The following is a 27,163-nucleotide window of genomic DNA, read 5'->3' on the forward strand; positions in this document are numbered from 1 at the left end:
CACTGGTTGGCTAGGCTCAACGTGGCATCGGTTATGGGGGGGAGGAGAGGCTGAACACGGCATTGGTAAAGGGGGGGAGGGGGGAAGGGAGTGAGGCTGAACGCAGCATTGGTAAAGGGGGGGAGGGGGGAAGGGAGTGAGGCTGAACGCAGCATTGGTAATGGGGGGGAGGGGGGAAGGGAGTGAGGCTGAACGCAGCATTGGTAATGGGGCGGAGGGGAGGGGGAACTGAACGCGGCAGGGAAAGCCGATGAGGGAGCCCATTCGGCCAGGGCTAGGGGACGGCGTGCTTCGGGCCCCTCCCACACAGCCTGCAGAGATTGTGGGGGTGAGGAGCTACTGCACATGTGCGCACACTCTAGCGCGCAAGTGCAGAGGTCCCGGCACTGACTTGGCTCCGCCCCCCCCACTGCTTGTGCTGCGCCACGCCAAGGCCTGCGGCGTTCCAAGGAGCGGGGACAATACCTCGGTAAGTTTTCGGCACCGTTTTTAGTAAAGAAAGTCGGCTCACCTCACGGAGCTGCGCCGTTTTAACCGGGGTGTAAACTTGGACCCATTGGAACTATCAGCTGCTCACATACCAAGACAGTTGCCATGCATGGATTGAATTCGTAGTAAAAGGACCCAGACCTGGTAAAGTTGTATTGAAGTTTGTTAAACTACAATTTTTTTTCAAATATCCATAAGCCTTCAGAGATGCATTATTTTTGCTTTGAAAGACAGAATTACAGTAGCTTCCAAGATACTGGAAAATTCACCATTAAAGTGTAAAAAAAAATCTAAATATCTTGGTGGGAGAGAGTGTGCTCCTTGATCTGAATAGACCAAATTTAATATGACGGAATAAAAACAGAAAATGCAGGAAATCTCGGCATTCTGACGAAGGGCCATCGACCCGAAACATTAACTCTGTTTCTCTCTCCACAGATGCTGCCCGACCCGCTGAGATTTCCAGCATTTCCTGTTTTTATTTCAGATTCCAGCGCCCGCAGGAATTTTGCATTTTTACTAATATTGACGGAACATTGTGCTGGCCACAAGGGGGTGTGCTGGCCTCCATGTCTTAACACCCAAGGGGCTATGAGGAGAAAAACCTTTTTTACACAGTGAGTGGCTAGGATCTGGAATGCACTTCTTGAAAGGGTGGCGGCAGCAGATTCAATGGGGAATTGGATATATTATTACATCGTTTTTACAGCACAGAAACATTCGACCCAACAGGTCTGTGCCACTGTTTATACAGCACACAAGGCTCCGCCCCCACTCAATCAGCATATCCTACTATCCCTTTCTCCCTCATGTACTTATTAGCTTTTCCTTCAATGCATCTGTCATTATAGGCAGTCCCTCGAAAAGGAATGAGTTCACAGGTGTTTCAATGAAGGAACTAATATTCCAGATCCCGAACTACATCCTGAAGGGTGGAAGATGCCTGTGCGTGGATTTTTTTAACGTGTGGTGGCCGTTGCACACCAGCCACCACATGGGCTTGACAGAGCCAGGTCTTGGTCCAGTGGCAAGGGTTAACCAAGACGACTGGAGACCAGCTCTGCTGCACGGACCTAGTGCGCACACACATATCACAGAGTGGGCTGGTCCGTGCAGCCAAATGCATCTGTGCTATTCGCCTCAACAACTCCCTGTGGTGGCGAGTTCCACATTCTAACTACTCTCTGGGTAAAGAATACAACTGAATATTAAACGTGTGTATAACAGGCGGCTGACACAATATCGCCCATGTTTCTAGATCATTCTACAACACAACCCTGCACACGTCAATGGAAAGGCACATTGGACAGTGTGTAAAACAGATAGATAATCCACCACGTCCAGTTTTTAAAAAAATATAGGGGCTGAAATTGCGGTCGGAGGCTTCCCGCGGGCAATTGCCTCCGACCTGAAACATTTCTATGAAGGTACCTGGTGGTCCGGGAGGAGCGTGGGAATCCGGTGGAGAGGCCTTCTCTTCCCGCTCTGCGAAGCACGCTCCCGTCCTCCAGGTTCCCACGCAGAAGGTGCAGTCACGTGTGACTGCTCAGCCAATCAGGTACAGTATTCCACAGCTTTCTCATTAATAGCAATGAGAACTCCGTATCTACAAGTTCTCATTGCTATTAATGAGAAAAAAAACCCAAAGACACTAAACACGTAATAAAAAATAAACAACACACCTCACATTATTAAAATTAATTGAAATTAAAATTAATATCATAGAGAAAATGTTTTTTCCGACTTTTTAACAAGTTTTTTGAATTATGGTTAAAAATAAAGGTAACGTAGTGGGCAGTGTTTTCAAACATAATATGTGTTTCTTAAATTTAATTTTATTATATTTGTAAGTTTTTAAACTCTTACACCTGTAAAAGTAGGCTATATGCCTGCTTTTATCAGGCGCAAGAGTTTTCAGGACATTTGCTGGGCAAGGTATGGGTAAATCCCGCAATCTTGCCCTTGTAAATGTCCTCGCTCCCGATATGCGGAAGATCTGTCAAGCTCCAGCTTGACAGATCGGAAAAGCTGGTTTTCAGCGCATGTGCATTGTGTGCTGAAAACCAGCTTTTCTGATGCCTTCCTGGGTCCGTAGAAACTCCGTACGGATCCGAGACGCCGGGATTTCTTGGCCATTCTTTCGCAGGATGTGGGCATCCCTGGCAAGGCCTGCATTTATTGCCCATCCCTAATTCTCCCTTGAGAAGGTGGTGGTGAACCGTCTTCAATAACCGAGTGGTTCGCTCGGCCATTTCAGAGGGCAGTTCAGAGTCAACCACATTGCTGTGGGTCTGGAGTCATATATAGGCCAGCCCAGGTAAGGACAGCAGATTTCCTTCCCTGAAGGACATTAGTGAATCAGATGGGTTTTTTATGATAATCCGGTAGTTTCATTATTGATACTAGCTTTTAATACCAGATTTATTTAGATGACACAAAGATTAGTGCGAAAGCGGGTTGTGTAGAGGACACAGAGAGGCTGCAAAGAGATTTAGATAGGTTAAGCGAATGGGCTAACGTTTGGCAGATGGAATACAATGTCGGAAAGTGTGAGGTCATCCACCTTGGGAAAAAAAACAGTAAAAAGGAATATTATTTGAATGGGGAGAAATTACAACATGCTGCGGTGCAGAGGGACCTGGGGGTCCTTGTGCATGAATCCCAAAAGGTTAGTTTGCAGGTGCAGCAGGTAATCAGGAAGGCGAATGGAATGTTGGCCTTCATTGCGAAAAGGATGGAGTACAAAAGCAGGGAGGTCCTGCTGCAACTGTATAAGGTATTGGTAAGGCCGCACCTGGCGTACTGCGTACAGTTTTGGTCACCTTACTTAAGGAAGCATATACTAGCATTGGAAGGGGTACAGAGACGATTCACTAGGCTGATTCCAGAAATGAGGGGGTTACCTTATGATGATAGATCGAGTAGACTGGGTCTTTACTCCTTGGAGTTCAGAAGGTGATCTTATAGAAACATTTAAAATCATGAAAGGGATAGACAAGATAGAGGCAGAGAGGTTGTTTCCACTGGTCGGGGAGACTAGAACTAGGGGGCACAGCCTCAAAATACGGAGGAGCCAATTTAAAACCGAGTTGAGAAGGAATTTCTTCTCCCAGAGGGTTGTGAATCTGTGGAATTCTCTGCCCAAGGAAGCAGTTGAGTCTAGCTCATTGAATGTTTTCAAGTCAAAGATAGATAGATTTTTAACCAATAAGGGAATTAAGGGTTACGGGGAGAGGGCGGGTAAGTGGAGCTGAGTCCACGGCCAGATCAGCCATGATCTTATTGAATGGCGGAGCAGACTCGAGGGGCTAGATGGCCTACTCCTGTTCCTAATTCTTATGTTCTTATGTTCTTTTGTAATTGGCATCGGTCATGAGGCCCTTCTTCACAGGCTACTGTCACTCTGCAGAAGGCCATCAGCATCAGCTAGACGTTCATGACCTCAAGCTGCAGCTCTAAGCAGGTGATGACTCACTCTCAGGACTCAAACCCGGCAAGTACTGTAACTAGAATGGCGCCTTTCACAGGCAGAACTGTTGAACATGAATCTGCCCAGGGCAAAGCGTACAGGCCCCCGAGTCCTTTATCTCATGTAAGGGGTGGTTTTCAAGGGTCAGCTTTCCCTTCTGACCTTATATGAGCGGTTTCGAATCGCTCCCACACCCTTTGTTCTAGACTCTGGAATTATGAAGGGACTGTGACAGACTTGGACAGACAATCGGTTTCAAGGTAGGAAGCAGGTATGGCTTTATTGTGTTTAAAAAGAAGTAAAAGGCACACCTTTAATAACACACACAGAATAGTGATACCAATACACACTGAGGGGTACAACACATTGAATAAATTGTCAAAATACAGCCTGTGGGGAAAAGAATACAGCTTAAACTCTAAATGGGGTAAAGAGAAGAATGCAGATACATTTACATAAGTTATCCCAGCCTTCCCCCTCCCAATTCCCCGACCTAACTAAGTCATAGCTCTGGGGGTTCAGGGGCTATGCTCACCAATCCCCTTTGACAGTTGCCAGTGAATCGCGGTTTCAGGATTTGCTGCACTTTGCTTTCTATGCGAGCCATACCCCGGACGGAGGAGAGGACTTCGGACTGTGTAGTCTTCAGTTGGGGTGAGTCTGCTGATGCGGTAAGTCACGTTTTGGATGTATGGGGTAAGTACCCACTTTCTTTGGTTAGGAATAGTTTTAGTTAGTCCTTTTAGGTAATTTCTCACCCGTTGGTCATTCAGAAGTAGATTGTAGAGTGGAAATAAATGTCGATTCTTCTGTTTCGGTTGGTCGTTTCGCTGGTTGTGGTGGCCCGGGTTGTCAATTTGGTTGCTGACAACCTTCCGTTTCGTGGGCCTCGTGCTTGGTCGGTCCTTGATGATTTCTTGTAGTTTTCTCCACTACTCCATTTCTTCACTCTCCACCTCCTGCTGCTTTTTTTTTCCCTTGTAAAACTGGGAATAGATATACCCCAAAAAGGCTTCCTTATCTCCCGCCAAATCTGGCCCAGCTCTTAGTTTCAAGGGAGCTGCTCATTAATTTTGAGCTCTCTTTTTTGTCAGAATTTGGCGGGCTCGTTCAGCAGTAATTTGATTATGATGTGGTAATGTGGAAAATCACTGGTTGGCATCATTGAAGCAGTGTTTAAACTCTTGGGCCGTTGGGCTGGGCCCATGATTTCTATAGGCTTATTTGCACCTGCATACCAATAATCATCTCCGGTGATTAGCCTGATAGCTCTTGATGCGTTTATGTCACTAGGGAGCGAATTTTTATGCCTCACAGTTCTTGTTAGTTATCGATTGACTCATTCTCCCAGACAAATTGAATTAGCTCCAATACCCAATTCCTGAGTGAAGTCCCACCCTCTGTTCTGGCAGTCTCTTCCAAAATGTTCCTTTAGAGATCTTAAACTTGTAAAGCTCTTAGGTATCTTCCTCAGAGTTTTTTCTAGGGTACCAAAATGTTCATCGAGTTCCAAATTAAATTCCCTTTCCTGAGTCCAAACACTGGCGGGGGGGGGGGGTCTCCATGAATGCATCCCCTTTTATCCCCTGCAAGCCTCATCTGCCCTTTAAACTCATTTGTGTCCCAAGTTTTTCCTTCCATTTTAAAAGTCCAAAAAGGGATTCTTCTCCTCTACAGGGGAAAGGTATCAGGAATCTTTGCGAAATATTGGTAAATTCTACAGTCCCCCCTGTGATACCAGACCACTTATGGTATCATCTTCCAGGCGAGCAAAATTCCTGACTCCCAAGAGATAACCTTGCCTGTAAATTAACTAAACTAATACCCAAAATATGCATTGATTTATGCACTGCTGATGTAAGGCTTTTGCAGCAGCGAAAGCTCCATGTGGCCTCCCCTGTGATTGTGCTTGTGGTGGTGGTGGTGGCATGGGTTCCTCACCAGGCTCCTCTTCCTTGTCTTCCTCCTCCTCCTACTCCTCCCCACCTCTCTCCTGAGGTGGTTCTGCAATCGCCATTAGCAATTCCTGTCCCCTCATGGTGGCTAAGTTGTGTAGCATGCAGCACACCACAATGAACTCAGAGACCTGCTAAGGGGTGTATTGCAGGCAGCCCCCAGAGTGGTCCAGGCATCGGAAGCGCTGCTTGAGCACTCCAATTGTCTGTTCGATGATGTTGCGTGCGGCTGCATGGCTCTCATTATAGCGATGTTCGACTTCTGTCTGAGGGTTCTGGAGTGGGGTCATGAGCCAGGTGGTGAGGCCGTAACCTTTGTCCCCGCGCATCCAGCTCTGGCCTCGTGGTTGAAGCGGAAACAGGCCTGAGACAGTGCGCTCATGCAAGATGAAAGCATCATGGATGCTCCCTGGATATTGGGCATTGACTGCCATGATGCGCTGAGTATAGTCGCAGACGATCTGTACGTTCATGGAGCGGAATCCCTTTCGGTTTTATTAAACCTCTGGATTGTGTAAAGGTGTTCACAGGGTGATGTGTGTACAGTCAATGGCACCCTGAACCTTGGGGAAGCCAACAATTCGTCCAAAACCTGCAGCCCTCTCATTCTGGGTCTCCCTGGTCATTGGGAAGTTTATAAAGTCCATCCTGCGTGGGTACAGTGCAGTAGTCACCTGGCGAATGCTGCAATGTGTAGCATACTGCGAGATGGAGCATATGTCCCCCACTGATGCCTGAAAGAAGCCAGAGGCATAGAAGGCAAGTGCCGCAGTCACCTTCACGTCGACGGACAGTGCAGTCCTGTTGCCTGTATGGGCTGGCATATCTCTGTCAGCACTTCTTTTTGGAAGCGTAGCCTTCTAACGTACTGTGCCTCAGAGAGCTGCAGGTATGACCGCTGTTCCTTCTAAACTAATGGGGGTGTAAGGCCTCCTCCCCATACATCTGCGGCCTCTTCGATTATGTTGAAAATGCTCATCATTAAGCTGTCTTCTAGCTCGGTGCCGTATAAATATAGCAGCCAGCATTAATGGCTGACATAGTAATACCCTCATCTTTTAAAATGTCCTTTAAAACTCACATAAAACTTCACTATGAAAAACGCAGCTTACTTCTCCCAATCCTTTTATGCACTGAACTTCTCCTCTGTTTTCAAGATGATGCCGTTAGCGTCGGGTGCGCCTTGCTTTTTGCTGGCTGGTTCCCGGGTGGACGCTAAATTGGGCGATATGCCCGAATGTTCTGGGCCTGGGGCGCTAGCACAGAGTTGCAACCGATTGATGTCATCCAAACGGTGAAAACATCGGGCAGTCGCTACGTTTAATACCGCCGCAAAACCCACTGTCGAAAGTTCCACCCTGGCGCAAAATGTTGTGTGCCTCGTTTCGCACCAAAAAAGGCATTTTGTGCGCCCTGCCCAGGCGCTAAACGGGGCGCAAATGAGCCAAAACTCCAGCCCAACGTGCAAAAACATGCAACTCCTTCCCTCCACACTTGGTAAAATGAGTGCGATATTCCCAATCAGTGTGGCTTTAACATCACTGGTGGTCATCACAGTCACCTGGTCAGGCCATAGCTGGCGTTCCCTGTGCTATAATCTAAGCTGGTCATCTTGACCTTTGAGGGAGTACAGAGAAGAGAATAAAAGCTGATACAAGGCATCAAAGGGCGCAGGTGGCAGGAACGATTTAATGAGGTAGGACTCTTCAACCTTGAAAAGAGGTGCCTCAGAGTTAACGCCAGAAAGTATTTTATTACCAAGAAGGCTAAGAGGGAACAGTATTTAGTGGTTATGTTTCTGGACTAGTAATCCAGAGGCCTGGACTAATAATCCAGAGACATGAGGTCAAATCCCACCAGGACAGCTGGGGAATTTAAATTCAGTTAATTAAATAAATCTGGAATTAAAAAGCTAGTATCAGTAATGGTGACCATGAAACTACCAGGTCACTAATGTCCTTTCAGGAAGGAAATCTGCTGTCCTCACCCGGTCTGGCCTATATGTGACTCCAGCCCCATCATCATCATAGACAGTCCCTTGGAGTCGAGGATGACTTGCTACCACACTAAATATGAGTTCTCAGGTGACTGAAGAGTCCAATGTGGGACCTACAGTCTCTGTCACAGGTAGGGGCAGACAGTGGTTGAAGGAACTGGTAGGTGGGGAGTCTGGGTTGCCTCACGCTCCTTCCGCCGTCGACGCTTGGCTTCAGCTTCTCTCGGCAAAGAGACTCGAGGTGTTCAGCGCTTTCCCGGATGCTTTTCCTCCACTTTGAGCGGTCTTGGGCCAGGGATCCCAGGTGTCGGTGGAGATGTTACATTTTTTCAGGGAAGCTTTGAGGGTGTCCTTGAAATTTTTCCGCTGCCCACCTGGCCGTGTCAGAGCTCCGAGTAGAGCGCTTGTTTTGGGAGTCACGTGTCAGGCATGCGGATGATGTGACCCGTTATGCAACTCCAAACCCACAGCAATGTGGTTGGCTCCTAACTGCCCTCTGAAATTGGCTAGCAAACCACTCGAGGGCAAGTAGGGATGAGCAATAAATGCTGGCCTTGCTGGCGACGCCCACATCCTGTGTACGAATAAACAAAACAGCCGGGAGTGGATATTCCTGGAAAAGGTATCTCAGGCCAAGGCACGGAACTTATTTAAGAAACAACTGGTTGCTGTGATATTATATGGATGATATTCGGGAAGGATAAGATCACATTGGCTGAAGGACCTTCATCTGAACCTGTCTTGTGATACACAGAGCGGTGTGTATCATCATCATCATAGGCAGTCCTTGACATCTAGCTCGCCAGGCGCCATCGAGGGTCAGGGATCGGGTGGAGCAGCTGGAACGACGTTGACGGAGGATATCTCCAGGCCAGATCCAAGACCACCCCAATCTCTGTCGTCGAGCTACAGTACGCGGACGGCGCCTGCGTCTGCGCACATACAGAGGCTGAACTCCAGGACATAGTTGACGTATTTACTGAGGCGTACGAAAGCATGGGCCTTCTGCTAAACATCAGTAAGACAAAGATCCTCTACCAGCCTGTCCTCACCGCACAGCACTGCCCCCCAGTCATCAAGATCCACAGCGCGGCCCTGGATAACATGGACCACTTCCCTTATCTCGGGAGCCTCCTATCAACAAGAGCAGGCATTGATGACGAGATCAGCGCCAGTGCAGCCTTCGGCCGCCTGAGGAAAAGAGTGTTTGAAGACCAGACCCTCAAAACTGCCACCAAGCTCATGGTCTACAGGGCTGTAGTAATACCAGCCCTCCTGTATGGCTCAGAGACATGGCCCATGTACAGTAGACACCTCAATTTGCTGGAGAAATATCACCAACAATGTCTCCTCAAGGTCCTACAAATCCCCTGGGAGGACAGACGCATCAATGTTAGCGTCCTCGTCCAGGCCAACATCCCCAGCATTGAAACACTGACCACACTTGATCAGCTCCGCTGGGCAGGCCACATAGTTCACATGCCAGACACGAGACTCCCAAAGCAAGCGCTCTACTCGGAACTCCTTCATGGCAAACGAGCCAAAGATGGGCAGCGGAAACATTACAAAGACACCCTCAAAGCCTCCCTGATAAAGTGCGACATCCCCACTGACACCTGGGAGTCCCTGGCCAAAGACTGCCCTAAGTGGAGGAAGTGCATCCGGGAGGGCGCTGAGCGCCTCGAGTCCCATCGCCGGGAGCATGCAGAAATCAAGCACAGACAGCAGAAAGAGCGTGCAGCAAACCAATCCCACCCACCCCTTTCCTCAACGACTATCTATCCCACCTGTGACAGGGCCTGTGGTTCTCGTATTGGACTGTTCAGCCACCTAAGAACTCACTTTAAGAGTGGAAGCAAGTCTTCCTTGATTCCAAGGGACTGCCTATGATGATGATGATGCAGTCCTTCAAAATTGAGGAAGACTTGCTTCCACTCCAAAAGTGAGTTCTCAGGTGACTGAACAGACCAATACGGGCCTGACATTCCAGGTCCCGAGCTTCATTTCGAAGGGTGGAAGATGCCTGTGCGAGAGTTCTTTTAACGTGGGGTGGCCAACAACACATGGCTGGTCATTTATACAGAAGTGCTGCCAAACCTTAGCTTTGAAGTAGACCATTGCATTGCTTTTGCCACAAGCAATGTAATAATTAAAGGTGGCCACGCTACTCACTCAGGGAAGTGTTATTTTATGGGGAAGTGTTGAATACGCTGTACTTATAAATTCTATTATAACCTCACAGGATGAACTTTTGGGTGCATCTAGACAACAGTGGTGGTCCATTATTGTTGCAATATTCCTACGAAAATTGCGGTCGGAGGCTTCCTGCAGGAAGACGCCTTCGACCGAAAAATGTTTTCCGAAAATACCTGGTAGTCCTGGACTTACGGTCCAAGGCCTACATGTGCTGTCCAATCTATGGGCTCACACATCCCAGGAACGTAAGCGCAACCTGGAATCACGTGGGCCAGGACCACCAATGAACATGGAGTATTCTCATTGATAATAATGGTGAGTTCCGTTTGTACGAGCTGCCATTCCTATCAATGAGAATACCCCCAAAAACACAGAAACATACGCAATAAATAAAAAAAAGCACCTCACATATTTAAAATTAATTGAAATTGAATTTAATTAAATGTTTTAGAAAATAAATATTTTTTGAATTTTTTTTAAATATTAAAATAGGCCTAGAAATAAACTTATCTTAATGGGCAGGGGTTTTAATATAAACATTCGTGATAACATTTAATTTTTCTATGTTTTAAAACTTATGCTGGTAAAAGTAGGCTATACGCCTGCTGTTACCAGGCGTAAGAGTTTGAAGGACATTCGTTGCGCAGGAGTTGGGCAAATAGCCCAAATCTCTCCCGTGGATGTCCTTCTCCCAGGGATGCATCGCGTGCTGAGAACCGGAATTTGCGAGGTCTCTTTGGGTACGTGCGCAAATCGTACGCACCCGGAGAGGCCGCAATTTACGGCCCAATAATATTGCAGTGCCTTCCATCGAAGAAGTCATTCTCATTTATACAAAATTCTATTAGCGCTACATCACGAACATGATGTATCATTCAGAAAAATAATCCCTCACAATCGCCATTAACAAGCATTAGCATTTTAAAGCGTACACAAAAGGTGTTGTATCTAACACACATACATCAAACTTCATGGCTGCGAAAAATGTCAAACAAAGATTAAGAAAGTGTAAGGGGTTTTCACAGGGTTGTTGTTGTGCCTTGGGTGTCTCTCTCTGGGCTTCTGCCCTCACAGCTTATGCCTGGCCTGTGAGGTACCCTGAGTGCTGCAAGAGCACCCCTGGAGAGACTGTGTCCACAGCTTATGAAGGGGGTTTTGAGACTCGTGCGTCCCCACAGCTTGTGCCTAGCCTGTGAGGCACCTGTGAGTGTCAAACACTCCTAACCCCTTCTTCCCTAGCCTGTGACACACAGTTGAGCGTTTTCGAGGCGCTCCTAGCTTCCCTTACACGGTTCTGACATAAGACTCACGATCAGGAGATGTAATACAATAGAACTGAGACAAGGTGATTCCAAGAGAAACTTTAGGCTTCCAATTTATTTGGCAAGGTGTAACTCAACAAACAGCAATACACCAACAAAACAATCCCCCTAAATCCCACTAAACGGACACAACGAAAATCTTTACACCAGTTTAGCAGTACAATGCCCAACCTCCCACCTTTCCTGGCCTAACTGAGTTGGGAGTTCTGGGGACCAGAGGTTATACTCACTACTGTGCCTTCCGCAGTCTGGTGGTTTGTTTCTTCTATCTTTGGTGTCTTCGGACACTGGTTTTCCTTCAGTGTCGAGAGGCCTGTCGTTGTGGTTGTTGAATCACGAGGGCAGGGAAAATCATCACTCCTCTATACCACTACGTCAGAAACCCCTTTTTTATAGCCAGATTATCCAGTCCGCCTCTCCTGCTGAAGTCGATTCTTCTCATTGGTGGACTTTTGGTTTTGAAAAATGCAGCAGTTTGAGGTTTTTAGGTTTTTTCCCCACTGATCTTAACCTACTCAAGGTTTGAGTGGGTGTTGATTGCATTGGCCTCCTGTAGCCATTGTGCTAGTCTGGCCTGAGCCAGATATTTCTATGCCTGATGAAAAAGGTGTTGGAATATGTATGTGGCATTGTTTAAATGCTAATGTTTTCAAGGGGCAAGTTTCGAGGGTATACAGTTCCCAGACAATTTGATTAGTTCCAATGTCCAAACTGGCCCTTTTGATATTGACTCCACCCCTTTTCTTGCAGACCTTTAAAAAAATCCCAAATTCGATTAAAGTTCGTAGTTTCTTCCATGTGCACTTTAGGATTTCAAACTTTCTGGTAGATAGTTCCAAATTAAATTCCCTTTCCTATGAGTCCAAACACTGGGGGGGGGTCTCCATTTGTGTCCCAAAGTTTTCCTTCCATCGGTTTCAATTCACAGCACAGACTGATCCCACAGCCCTTTTCCTTCTGGGTAAAATGAGGGGATTTTCGTCCTCCCCTACAAAAGTCAATCATTTCTACCCTTGATACCCAATCCACCCATTGCCCAAAGAGCAGCGAATGAAGATTTGCAAGCAGCTGCCAACCTGCAGAAACCTTCCTCACAAATTAGCCTCTAATCAACCCTGGAACGTGATGTATTTTAGATCACTTTCCCACAGGGACTATGCCCCTGACTGTTGAATCCCCTGTAACAACTGTAGTGCTACACTATCTTATGCCTACCTGAGCTGCTGAGTCTCCCACAGTGCCATGGATTTGCTTCTGACAACACTCCTCCGAGGTGTCATCCCCCTCATTGGTTATTCAGCACTGATTCTTGTGAGTTTGTGTGTGCCACACTGTCAGGGGATTCCTCCACTATCTTTTCCTCCTAGTCTGCCTGGTGGTCACCCTCGCTCTCTCTCCCCCTGATCTCTCTGTAGATGTGGGGTGACCACCTCCTGAAATGTGTTATCCACAAATGATTAGAATTATGTTGACTTATGTTGATCATTCAATTAATTCCAGCTTCAACATGGTAATAACACTGGGGTAGGACACGTTCATGAATGCTCTCTGCAGTTAAGCCTTATTAATAGCATTTTCCTGTCTTCTTTGGTCCTGCAGTCGGTGAAACAGCCTGATAGAAGACTATTGTCACAGCTCTGGGGGGAGGGGGATATTATATATGTATACTATAGATATACTCTCTGTGTAGTCACTGTATAAGATGGAGACCTGTTTACCGGAGGTACCATCATCAAGGTTCACACTGTATACACTATGCTGGCACCACCAGAGGGTGCAACTGGTGGAGGCCCAGGGGTCACCTGTATACCACAGGTACCCAGGTATAAAAGGGAGTACACCATGTGGTATCCTCACTCTGGAGTTATATTAAATGGACTGAGATCACTACAATTCAAGTACAATACTTTGCCTCGTGGAGTCATTATCAGAGCATCTAAAGACATAACAGGGGAGGAGGAGGGGGAAGGGAGGGGGAAGGGAGGGGGGGCGGATTTGGTTATGTTACTTGACTAGAGAAGGTGAGTTCAAATGCTCACCATAGCCATTTGAAAATTTGAATTCAGTTTAAAAAGTCTGGATTTAAAAGCCGGTGTCAGTAAAAGTGATCATTGTAATCTATTTGCTTCATGCGTTCTTTGCTTAAGAATTCATAGCAACACATTGCTATTGAGAACTAGTTGATTTATTAACAAAGGTTTAACAATCACACTACACATTACCAGTTCATCCACTGGGCTCACAACTGCATACCTCATTGTGGATGACCCAAACCCAACTGGCCGGGGTTTTATTGAGTCTTGTGAACATCACTTGATTGGCTAAACCAATCACAGCTCTGAAAACCTGTGCATATATTACAGCCATGCAGCCGGTGGATTGTCGGACCAATGTGGTTCACTTTTCATTACTCTCTGAAGTTGCCCCACAAGCCATTCAGTTGTATAAGGGCAACTAGGGATGAGCAATAAACGCCAGCCTTGCGAGCAATGGCCACATCGAACAAATGGATCTGTAAAAAAAATGAAAGGTTTTAAGAAATTAATTCGGGGTTTGCAATGCTACATTTAATTAAATTAATCATCGTTAAGCAACTATTTTTGAACTTGATGTGAAGTGCAAAAAGTTATTTTTTTAATGAGCTTGGAAGAAAGTCTTATGGCTAGACTTTCCACTTGGTGGCTAAGGCCGAAAAAAATGGGCCTTGTTCCAGCGATACGGAACATATCGCCCGTGCTGCTCGCCAGCTCAAGGCCCTTTTTTTTTTGCAATTTTCCACTCGGCCTTAGCCCAGCGATGTCAAATGGGCGATGTGATTTCTCGGCGATCTCAAGATTGCCCAAAGAAAACAGAAGTGAAGGAAAATAAAAGCTTCCCTAGCAATGCATTACTGCGCATGTGCAGGTTGATTTTTTTTTTTCGGGTTGATGCTCCTTCCCGCGTTTTGAGAGGTCAAGGGTCTTCACACATGCTCAGAAGCTCTGTGTGGGTCTGGGAGAGAGAGAGAGAGAGAGGAGAAAGGAAGCAGGTTATCTTGAGCTACTGAAAAAAACAGATACAGTTAAAGAATGGAGGGAGCTGCAGGAAAGAGAAGGGCCAAACCCTTCAGCAAGGAGGCCAATGAGGCCCTAGTGAATAATGTAAGCGCGAGGTGGGAGGATCTGACACGGGGTGGACATGGGAAACCTCCACCGCGTGCATATCGGAGGATTTGGGCAGAGATTGCCGACGTGGTCGCATCGGCATCTAATGAAGCCCGGACACCGACCAGTGCCGCAAATGATGGAACAGTCTACTGGCGGCTGCAAGAGTAAGTTGAAATTTAAATTTGAAATCATCCATATTTATTATTTAATGTTGTATGGAAAATGTAATTAGAATCTGCAATGTTACATCGTAATCTTTAAGCATGACTAAGTAATTAAATTAGGATTAAATTTTTATTACATTTATGTACCGCAACGTAAATTTGAATGTTACAGTATGAAATATCTTCCTATGCAATGTATTGCAGACTTGAATTTGAACTTATAAATCTGTCAGTCCTAAATGTTTATTGCCAAATCCATCTGCTTATGCCGTGCAATGTTACCTGATCTATTACAGAAGAAGATGTCCATCAACCAGCGAGAGCGACGCAGTACGGGCGAGGGCTGGGCCATGCTGCAGTCGCTCAACGCCTACGAGGAGCTTGCAGTGGCCTTGGTGGGGCCAGAAAGCCGTTCGGTCACAACCCGTGGTGTGGCCGAACCCATCCTAGAGTCACTGGAGTAATGAGAACTGTGCATTGTGCAATGTGTGAATCAATAGTAAATATTTGTTACGCGGGTAATCCTGTGCAATTATACTTTAATTTGATATATAATTGAGTTATACTATTGAGATGTACTATTAATCTTCAAATGAGGTCATGTTAGGCCTGGTGACCACTTGTGCATATGGGCTAATGGTAATGTTTTGAGTTCTTAATTGAGATGAATTGATTTGCATTGTTAAACGTTGGGCGAGACTTTCCACTTCACATCGCCCATCTATGGCCCATCTATTGCCCAAAATGGACCTCTATCGCCCATGTTGAGCAAAAAGTGGAAACTAGGCCCAAAATATCGCCGGAAAAATAGGCCCCCAAGTTTCCACTTTGATCGCTGAGATGATCGCCCAAATGATCGCCCACACAAAGCCCATCCCAAGTTTCAGCACTTAGCATGCACTTCGCTGGGCCGATGCAAGGCCCAAAAGAGTGCTCAAAAATAGTTGCTTTTTCAGGGCCTTAGAGAGGGAAATGGGCACTACAGGCGCCATTTTTAGCCTCTGAGAAAGGGTGGAAAATTAGTTCTGAGTTATTTAGAGAGTAAAATTGAAGCAAATTGTACTCAGAAATTTGGGACAGAAAATATAAATAGGTATTATCATCTTATTTATGCTAAATAGATCTCACATATTGGAATTATTTAGTAAATAGATTTTACATAGTGAAGTTATTAAATGATATTCCATGGGGAAACAGAATAAACAAACAAATCTACATGAGGAACTGTACATTGTAAAACTTATGTAAATAAGAGAGAAGGTACAAAAGTTGTAGAAAAAAAATTTTTATGAACAAAAATTTTTTTTTTTTAAGAACTAATGAACAACACCCTCCCTCCAACCCCCCACCCCCCGCACAAACCCACCCTTCCCTCAAAATCCCCAAAACGTTAGAAGAAGAATAAATTGAACACCTTAAAGAACAAGTGGCCATTTAAGTAATGATAACAAGTGACCATTTCAGTCATGACAACAAGTGACCATTTCAGAAAGAATGGAAAGTGAACAGTTAACTTATGATAAAAATTGAACAAGTGAGCATTTAACTATTGAATACAATTGGCCAATTCAGTAACATTAACAATAACAAGAGTATAATAAATTGATAACAGCAGCCTCCTAAGACAAGCATTTTCAGACAAGTTCAGATAGGATTGCTTCTCCAAGTACCTTCGTTCGTTGGCTATATGGTCTCTCCTTTCGTCTCCGTCTACGCATTACTGTGTCACCTCTTCGATTGACCCTTTCAGTAACCAGTGTGTGAGCAGTTGCAATTAAAGGCAGGGAAAGCATAGGCCCCATATCACTATCAATAATTACTTTCACTGATTTCAATAATCTCTGCACTCTACACTCTCTAATCACTGTAGTCGGCCCTCTCTGTACTCTCTAAGCTGTATACCAGTCAGTTTGATAGGTCACCAACAATATCATTAAATAACTTCACTATGTAAAAGTTATTTACTAAATAATTCCAATATATGAGATCTATTTAGCATAAATAAGTTGATAATACCTATTTATATTCCCTGTCCCAAATTTCTGAGTACAATTTGCTTCAATTTTACTCTCTAAATAACTCAGAACTAATTCTCCACCCTTCCTCAGAGGCTAAAAATGGCGCCCGTAGTGCCCATTTCCCTCTCTAAGGCCCTGAAAAAGCAACTATTTTTGAGCACTCTTTTGGGCCTTGCATCGGCCCAGCGAAGTGCATGCTAAGTGCTGAAACTTGGGATGGGCTTTGTGTGGGCGATCATTTGGACGATCATCTCGGCGATCAAAGTGGAAACTTGGGGGCCTATTTTTCTGGTGATGTTTTGTGCCTAGTTTCCACTTTTTGCTCAAAATGGGCGATAGAGGTCCATTTTGGCCAATAGATGGGCTTTAGATGGGCGATGTGAAGTGGAAAGTCTGGCCCTTGGTGCCTCAGTGATTTACTCTTGTATTCACTTATCCTTTTCTGTCAGGAGAGGAGAATCAAATCATTATTCATGATTTCTGATGAGTAATCATCTCATTAGTTGCCAAGCAAGAAAATGATTGTGGAGCATTAACTCAAGCTCTTCTAATTGATTTAATCATTGGAAGTCATCAACTTCAAATAAATTCATAATTTTTGTCTTTCCTCCTAGTTTTAAGTAAAATTCAGGCAGGTGCTCAAGTGATGATTTTTTTCTGATTGCTGCAATCGCTTCGTTTTCCACCCAAGACTGCCACACGGAAACGTGCGCTTGCATAAACTTGAAATGGAGTTTTTCTGAAGTCGTTGCCCAATATTTTCAGCCATAGTACAGAAGTAGAAACTGCATTCAAACAGAAAATGCTGGAAATATTCAGCAGGTCAGGTAGCACCTGTGGAGAGAGAAACAAGAATTAACGTTTCAGATCGATGACCTTTCATCAGAACTGGAAAAAGTTAGAGAGGGGTAGCACGTTCTATGTGCAGGAGCAGGAGAGAATAAAAGGGAGGGCCTGTGATAGGGTGGAAGGCAGGAGAGATTAAATGACGAAAGGGATGATGGTGTGAGGCGAACTGCATTGTGTTTTCACCTATCTTGAGAAGCATTGTCAAGAGCTACTGTCATATTCAGTGCTCGGTTGTGTAGGTAAAACTGTTCTAATCATAGAATAGAATCATAGAATAGTGCAACACAGAAGGAGGCCATTCGGCCCATCGAGTCTGTGCCAGCTCTTCCAAAGAAAGAATCGCAAAGAAAACTGTCAATAAACATCCAGTTATAGTTAGTTTTATGTTGTGGAATCATACTCAGAATCTTTCCACTTCAGGCCCACTGTGTGACTCAATCATAAGAACATAGTAAGACATAAGTACATAAGAATTGGGAGCAGGAGTAGGCCATTCGGCCCCTTGAGCCTGCTCCACTATTCAATGAGATCATGGCTGATCTTCTACCTCAACTCCGCTTTCCTGTACTATCCCCATATTCCTTGATTCCCATAATATCCAAAAATCTGTTGATCTCTGTCTTGAATATACTCAACGACTGAGCCTCCACAGCCCTCTGGGGTAGAGAATTCCAAATATTCACCGCCCTCTGAGTGAAGAAATTCCTCCTCGCCTCAGTCCTAAATGGCCAACCCCTTATGCTGAGACTGTGACCCCTGGTTCTAGACTCCCCGGCCATGGAGAAACATCCTCCCTGCAACCATTTTGCAACCATTCTAAAAAAGGTATTAAAATAATTTGGGGAAATGAAAATAGCTTCTTTAGGTTTATTTAAACATAGTAACAGAACAAGAGATCAGTTAATGAACTCTGGATCTGTTAAGATACAGTTTAAACAATTAAAACATAATAAACTGGCCTGTAATGGGAGCAGCATTTACACACTGCTGCAGTTCCTGGCCACTTTAGAAAATGTTACACTGAGGGTTAAAACACAGCAGTAATACCTCTGGTAAGGAATATAGGCCTTGAGAATTCTGTGCTTGGTACCCTTTAACGCCAAATGGCTTCAACTAACTTCATCATCATTGGCGGTCCCTCGAACGAGGATGATTTGCTTCCACGAGAGTTCAGATGTTTCAATGAAGGACCCGATGTTCCAGTCCTGAACTTCAGTTGAGGGGGTGGAAGATGCCTGTGCGTGGATTTTTTTAACGTGTGGTGACCATTGCACACCAGCCACCACACGGGCCTGACAGAGCTAGGCCTTTATCCAGTGGCAAGGGTTAACCAGGACGACTGGAGACCTGCTCTGCTGCACGGACCTAGTGCGCACACATATCGCAGTGTGGGCTCACGGCTCTTCTGGGCCCCATACCCTCATTCACCGCACCTCTGCCACGATGTTCCAGGCCCAGCGCTCCAGCTCTATTTATCGCCCCAACTTGCGGTGGTGTTCTCGCACAGGTCGGGGCAGCCCACAATGTTCCAGGGCCCCGAAATTTAGGGAGCTTGGATACGTGTATCCCAACCAAGAGACTCCCTGCAGTGTTGGTCTCTCCTCTCTTCATACCAGCTTCCTCAGAGCAGTGTCTGTTTTTTATTTCCTTGTCGTTGAGTTCCAATTCCTCACAATGTCTAGTGTCACCCAACTTGCTCTTACTTCAGCCCAGGAGACTACTGACTTTTATGTATTCATGGTTAATCCACCTTACCTGTCCAGGGATATGGATCAAAGGTGAGTAAGTGGAATTGAGGTACAGGTTGGCCATCATCCAATTGAACGGCAGCGCAGGCTCAAGGGGCCGAATGGCGTACTCCTGTTCCTGTGTTCCCATGTGTTGTGCCTTCTGATCTTGAGGAACACTCTCCTGTTGGACACCATGGCTGGGAATTTCTAATGAGCTGCTCCTGCTCTGCTGCTGTAACTTAGAAAGATAAACTTGCATTTAAATGGCACCTCTCATGATCACCGGACGTCCCAAAGCATTTTATGGCCAATGAACTACTTTTTGAAGTGCAGTCACTGTTGTCATGTAGGAAATAGCAACAGCCAATTGCACACAGCAAGCTTACAAACAGCAATGTGATCATTACCAGATAATCTGTTTTAAATATGTCGATTGAAAGATAAATATTGGCCAGGGCACCGGGAAGAACACTCCTGCTCTTCTTCGAATATGTAAGTGCCATGGGATCTTTTACGTCGACCTGAGAAAGCAGACAGGTTTAACATCACATCCAAAAGAGGGAAGTACCCCTGTTTACATACTGGGGTTTCGGGCGCACTTCATAGAATCATAGAAATTTACAGCACGGAAGGAGGCTGTTATATATGTAAACCTGTAAATACCATGTTTAACCACCAGAGGGCTCATCCCCTGGAGTCCCAAGGGATCCCACAATCTCTTGGGAGCACCTGTATATAAGGAGGCCTCACAGGCTGGATAGGCACTCTGAGACCTGTAATAAAGGACTACGGTCATACCCTACTTTGAGCTTGCAGTATCTGGTCTGACTCTTTATTCAAGACACAACAGAGGCCATTTCGCCCATTGTGTCCATGCCAGCTGACCAAGGGCTATCCAGCCTAATCCCACTTTCCAGCTCTTGGTCCGTAGCCCTGTAGGTTACGGCACTTTAAGTGCACATCCAAGTACTTTTAAATGATGTGGTGACGTGTTTCTACCTCTACTACCCTTTCAGGCAGTGAGTTCCAGACCCCCACCACCCTCTGGGGGAAGAAATTTCCCCTCATATCTCCTCCACAGCTCCCCGCAATTACTTTAAATCTATGTCCCCTGGTTGTTGGCCCCTCTGCCAAGGGAAACAGGTCCTTCCTATCCACTCTATCCAGGCCCCTCATAATTTTATACACCTCAATCAGGTCTCCCCTCAGCCTCCTTTGTTCCAAAGAAAACAGACCCAGCATCGCCAAACTTTCCTCATAGCCTAAATTCTCCAGTCCAGGCAACATTCGTGTAAATCTTCTCTGCATCCTTTTCAGTGCAATTGCATCCTTCCTGTAATGTGGTAAACAGAACTGCACAGAGTACTCCAGCTGCGGCCTAACCAGTGTTTTATACAGTTCAAGCATAACCTCCTTGCTCTTGTATTCCATGCCTCGACTAATAAAGGCAAGTATTCCATATGCCTTCTTAACCACCTTATCTACCTGGCCTGCTACCTTCAGGGATCTGTGGACCTGCACTCCCAGGTCCCTAGGTTCCTCTACACTTTTTAGTGTCGTATCATTTAATGGGCCAGATTTTCTGCAGGTTTACGACCGGGTTTTTGCTACGATTTGACCCTCCACGGCGAAAACCCAGTCGCAAAGCCCAGGTGGGATCCTCTGGTACCTGTTTGCGACGGCGCTTTCAAATACCGCCGGGGAGAGGTGCGCCAATGTGCAACGACTCAGATTGCGTTTGCGTCCAAGTTTTGTCTCTCTCCCGACCCGTATGCTGCGCTCAGAATAGCGACAGGTCAAACCTATCGGTGCAACCCTGCCAGCAGCGGTAAGTACGAAAACCTGAAAAAAAGGTAAGTCAAAGTTTTTATTTTTAAATTTTTTTGCAGCGGTTAGATAGTTAAAGGTCTTGTAAATCTTTTTGGAATGTTGTTTGGATTTTTTTTTCTTTTCTCCCCCCTCCCAAGGCTTATCTCGCAGCGCTCCAGGCCCCGGATTAAAGTTGCCGAAGCTCGCGTTTTTGCGCCACGAATGCTCGTGCAACGCCTCCCTTACCAATGCAATGTAAACGCGGAAAGTTCGGGCTAAAAATGATAGCACAGCGCAAACGGTAAGTTTCACTTATCGCTACTGTTTTTGCAGAAAAACCCCGAAAGCCAAAAATCCAGCCCAAAGTGTATTCCCTTGCCTTGTTAGACCTCCCCAGTGTGAACTCACTGGTGTGTCAGCAGGCTGGATGACTCTGTGAATCCCTTCCCACACTCAGAGCAGGTGAACAGACTCTCCCCAGTGTGAACTCGCTGGTGTGTCAGCAGGCTGGAAGAGTGAGTGAATCCCTTCCCACACTCAGAGCAGGTGAACAGACTCTCCCCAGTGCGAACTCGCTGGTGTGTCAGCAGGCTGGAAGAGTGAGTGAATCCCTTCCCACACTCAGAGCAGGTGAACAGACTCTCCCCAGTGCGAACTCACTGGTGTGTCAGCAGGCTGGAAGAGTGAGTGAATCCCTTCCCACACTCAGAGCAGGTGAACAGACTCTCCCCAGTGCGAACTCGCTGGTGTGTCAGCAGGCTGGAAGAGTGAGTGAATCCCTTCCCACACTCAGAGCAGGTGAACAGACTCTCCCCAGTGCGAACTCACTGGTGTGTCAGCAGGCTGGAAGAGTGAGTGAATCCCTTCCCACACTCAGAGCAGGTGAACAGACTCTCCCCAGTGCGAACTCGCTGGTGTGTCAGCAGGCTGGAAGAGTGAGTGAATCCCTTCCCACACTCAGAGCAGGTGAACAGACTCTCCCCAGTGCGAACTCACTGGTGTGTCAGCAGGCTGGAAGAGTGAGTGAATCCCTTCCCACACTCAGAGCAGGTGAACGGTCTCTTCCCCAGTGCAAACTCGCTGGTGTGTCAGCAGGTTGGATGACTGAGTGAATCCCTTCCCACACTCAGAGCAGGTGAACAGACTCTCCCCAGTGCGAACTCGCTGGTGTGTCAGCAGGCTGGATGACTGAGTGAATCCCTTCCCACACATGGAGCAGGTGAACGGCCTCTCCCCGGTGTGAAGTTGCTGGTGTGTCAGCAGGTTGCATGACTTAGTGAATCCCTTTCCACACATGGAGCAGACGAACGGCCTCTCCCCTGTGTGACTGCGTCAATGAATTTCCAGGTCAGACGGGGAATTGAATCCCTTCCCACAGACCCCACATTTCCACGGTTTCTCCATGGTGTGGGTGTCCTTGTGCCTCTCCAGGTTGGACGATCAGTTGAAGCCTCTTCCACACGCAGAACACGTGTATGGTTTCTACCCGCTGTGAATGGTGCGATGTTTTTTCAGGCTGTGTAACTGGTTAAAGCTCTTTCCACAGGCAATCCACTGGAACACTCTCACTCGGGGTGTGTGTGTCTCGGTGCTTTTCCAGTCACACCGATGTTTGAAATCTTTTCCCAGACAGAACAGACATTTCTCCTTCCACATTCAAAGGCTGATGATATTCAGATCCTCACCCAACCTGCTGAGACACCAGCGAGTTCACAAGTGACTGCAGGGGTTGGATTCTGCTGTTATTCACATCCCGACTGAATCGTGTTCATTTTGTTAGTTGCCGTTTGTTTCTGATGATGTTAATAACCCTTCAACTAGGCCAGAGTTTAATATTTTCATATTTCAAATAACAGTATGTCAATATTTGATGTCTCCAAGATAAGAGGAGACTAATTGATGTCCTGTTACCAACTGCTCCATTTTTGATCGGGGCAGAGGAGCAGTGAGAGATCGGGGCCCAGGAACGTCATGATCGGGGCCCAGGAGAGGCGAGGGTTCGGGGCCCAGAAGAGGCAAGGGCCCAGGGGCAGCACGGGCCAGCCCACAATGCGATCTATGGATAGTAGGAGAATGTGTGCACACTAGGTCTGTGCAGCAGAACTTGGTCTCCAGTCGTCTTGGTTAACCCTTGCCACTGTACCAAGACCTAGCTCTGTCAAGCCCGTGTGGTGGCTGGTGTGCAACGGCCACCCCACATTAAAAAAACAGGCATCTTCCACCCTTCAATATGTAGTCCGGGACCTAGAATGTCAGGTCCCTCATTGAAACACCTGTGAACTCATCCCTTTTTGGTGTGAAAGCAAGTCATCCTCGATACGAGGGACTGCCGAATACTACTAGACCTATCCGAGTACATTACCTCACACTTATCCGGATTGAATTCCATTTGCCACTGTTCTGCCCATCTGATCAGTTCATTGATATCTTCCTGCAGTGCACAGTTTCTTCTTCATTATCAACCACACAGCCGATTTTAGTGTCATCTGCAAACTTCCTAATCATACCCCCCAACATTCAAGTCCAAGTCATTTATACTTTGAATGAAAATAAACCATTGTATCTTTTCCTGATACCTTGAAGTGGCCTAACCTTTCTTTGCTGCTCCCTTTGATGGTAGGACGTTCTGAGATAGCTGGCCGGTGGTTTCTGGCAGGAGCCTTAGGGGGCTGAGGTGATACTTCAGCCATTGGAAGACTGGATTTTTGAAGATATAGCTGCTGTATTTTACATTGAAATCATGCTGTATTAATATTTAAGGTGTTAACACATTTTATTGAAATGCCTTTGCTTGATATTTTAACAAATGTGATATTTATGCTAATGGTGCACAGTCACGGGCGGCTGACTAGACAATGAACTCTCTGCTAACAATTACATTCAACCTGTATTAGAAACTTGACTTTGCTAATCCCACACCTCTCGCATCGACTGCTGGTCTCAAACTGGTATCCTTCTAGCTACTTAAACAAAGTAATTTTAAAGATAGGTCCTGACTTCTTTGCAATTGACGGTTCAACTCAAAAGATTTGCAAGCACAACCCAGCCTATTTAGTGCAAAAACTAAAAATGCCGGAAATACTCAACATCTGTGGAGAGAGAGGGTTAACGTTTCAGGTCGATGACCCTTCGTCAGAACTGTCACTTTATGCTTTTTTGACTTTGAAACGAAAGACAACTTGATTGTTAGTGGCTGGTGCAAAGTAACGGTGAAGCCATTAGTGAAGTAGAATGGCCACAAGTGATGCTGAGTTTGCATCAACCAGACATTTCCAAGAACTGTCTCTGAAAGGGATCATTGTACAAAGGCCTTGGGCCATTTGACAATATGACAAGGTTTGCTAAACTTGCAAATCATTTATATAAAAATCTGATTCCTAAACAAGGAAATGTCAGCTTTGGGTGCCTGGTAAATCGGAATTAAAAACATTTTCCCACACCTGTGCCACCTCATCAACAAGAAGCAAATAAAACAATTTCCATTAAGAAAGTACTTTATTTACGTGGATAGACTGGAGAAGCTGGGGTTGTTCTCCTTGGAGCAGAGAAGATAGAGAGGAGATTTGATAGAAGTGTTCAAAATCATGAGGGGTCCGGACTGAGTAGATAGAGAGAAACTGTTGCTATTGGCAGAAGGATTGAGAACCAGCGGACACAGATTTAACACAGCGAGTGGTTAGGATGTGGAAGGCACTGCCTGACAGGGTGGTGCAGGCAGACTAATCACGGCACGGCCACCAATGGTTGAGCGATTATAATCAGGAATGCTCAAGAGGGCAGAATTAGATGAGCACAGATTTCTCTGGGGTTTGTGAGGCTGGAGGAGATTACAGAGATAGGAAGGAGTGAGGCCATGGAGGGATTTGAAAACAAGGATGAGAATTTTGAATTCGAGGTTTTGTCAATGTTAGTCATCGAGCACAGGGGTGATGGGTGAACGGGTTTTGGATGACCTCAACTTTACGTAGGGTAGAATGTGGGAGGCCAGCCAGAGTGCATTGGAATAGTCAAGTATGGAGGTAACAAAGGCATGGATGAAGGTTTCAGCAACAGATGAGTTCAGGCAGAAGTGGAAATAGGCAGTCTTAGTTATGCCGTGGATATGTGGTCGGAAGCTCATTTCAGGGTCAAATATGACACCAAGCTTGCGAACAGTGTGGTTCAGCCTCAGACAGGTGTTAGGGAAAGGGATGTAGTCAATGGCTAGGGAACGGAGTTTGTGGCGGGGACCGAAAACAATGTTTAATTGGCAAAAATTTCTGCTCATCCAGTACTGGATGTCGGGCAAGCAATCTGCAGTCATGGTCCATATTGGAATCAATGACACAGGTAGGAAAAAGGGTTGAGATGTTATAGGCACAGTTTCAGGAGCTACGAAAAAGATTAAAGAACAAGACTTCAAAGGTGGTAATCCCTGGATTACTCCCAGTTCCACGTGCTAATGAATATAGAAACAGGAAGAGAGTGCAGGTAAATGCATGGCTGGAGAGAGAGCTTCAGATTCCTGGGGCATTGGGAACCAGTTCTGGGGCAGGAGGGACATGTACAAGCCGGAAGGGTTGCAGGTGAACAGGACTGGGACCAATGTCATCGCACGGAGATTAATGAGTGCTATGGGGAGGGTTTAAACTAATTTGGGTGGGGGAAGGGTACCAGGACACAGCAGCAGAGATGAGAGACAAGGCATAAGAAAAACTAGGAGGGACAAACAGCAACAGAGCAAAAAATAGTGTAATTAGAGCAGGAAGTAAATGTCCCCATGCCTGACACGAGACTCTCAAAGCAAGCGCTCTACTCGGAACTCCTTCACCGCAAATGAGCCAAAGGTGAGCAGAGGAAACTTTACATGGGCACCCTCAAAGCCTCCCTGATAAAGTGTAACATCCCCACCGACACCTGGGAGTCCCTGGCCAAAGACTACCCCAAGTGGAGGAAGTGCATCCGGGAGGGCGCTGAGTATCTTGAGTCTCATCGCCGAGAGCATGCAGAAATCAAGCACAGGCAGCGGAAAGAGCGTGCGGCAAACCCTGTCCCACCCTCCCTTACCTTCAACGACTATCTGTCCCACCTGTGACAGGGACTGTGGTTCTCGTATTGGACTGTTCAGCCACCTAGGGACTCATTTTTGGAGTGGAAGCAAGTCTTCCTCGATTCCGAGGGACTGTCTATGATCATAGAAACATAGAAACATAGAAATTTACAGTGCAGATGATGATGAAATGGAATGAAAAAAGCAAAGCAGACTAACATTGTGCTGGAATGCAGGTGTGTTAATGCGAGCTTTGTTAGAAATAAAGTTGACAAGCTATAGGCACAAGTTGCCAAATGAGATTATGGTATAGTGGCTATAACAGAGACTTGGCTTAAACATGGTCAGGAATGAGAACTAAGCATTCCTGGCTACAATGTATTCAGGAGGGATAGGAAAGGGAAAAAGAAAGAAGGGCAGTATTGATCGAGGATAATATTATAGTTCTACAAAGGGACGATATACTAGAGGGTTTAAAGACTGAATCTCTTAGGTTAGAGTTGACAAACAGAAAAGGAGCTGTTACATTGCTGGGTGCTTACTATAGAAATGTAAAAATAATAGAGCATTAATAGTAGGGAACTTCAATTGTCCTAATAGACTGGGGGGTGGGGTGGGGGTGAACAGAGTACAGAGCAAGGAAGATGAAGACTTACTAAAATGTGTACAGGAGAACTTTCTTAATCAATATGTTTCTAGCCTAATGATGAAGGGAGCAGTAATGGATCTAGTTCTGGGGAATGAACTAGAGCAAGCGGAGTGTTTCAGTGGGAGAACATCTGGGTAATAGTGACCATAATATAATTAGGTTTAAAATAGTTGTAGAAAGGGACAAAGAAAAAACAAGTGAAAGTACCCAATTAGAAGAGAGCCAATTTCAGTGATTTGAGAAGGGATCTAGCACAGGCGAACTGGAAAAAAAGGTTGGCCAGGAAAACAGTTTGTGAGCAATGGCAGGCCTTCAAGGCGGAGAGAGTTGGGGTACAAACAA

At 46.0% G+C, this 27,163-nt stretch overlaps 1 long non-coding RNA gene across 1 annotated transcript; it reads left to right on the forward strand.

Moving 5' to 3' along the window:
* Positions 1-429: 429 nt before the first annotated feature.
* Positions 430-23,167, forward strand: LOC139264011 (uncharacterized). Its single transcript, XR_011593276.1, has 3 exons — positions 430-469; positions 21,302-21,444; positions 22,690-23,167. It is a non-coding gene; the product is annotated as an uncharacterized lncRNA (long non-coding RNA).
* Positions 23,168-27,163: the final 3,996 nt, after the last annotated feature.

The sequence above is a fragment of the Pristiophorus japonicus genome, chromosome 5 (assembly GCF_044704955.1).
Source record: "Pristiophorus japonicus isolate sPriJap1 chromosome 5, sPriJap1.hap1, whole genome shotgun sequence".
Taxonomy (NCBI): Eukaryota; Metazoa; Chordata; class Chondrichthyes; family Pristiophoridae; genus Pristiophorus; species Pristiophorus japonicus.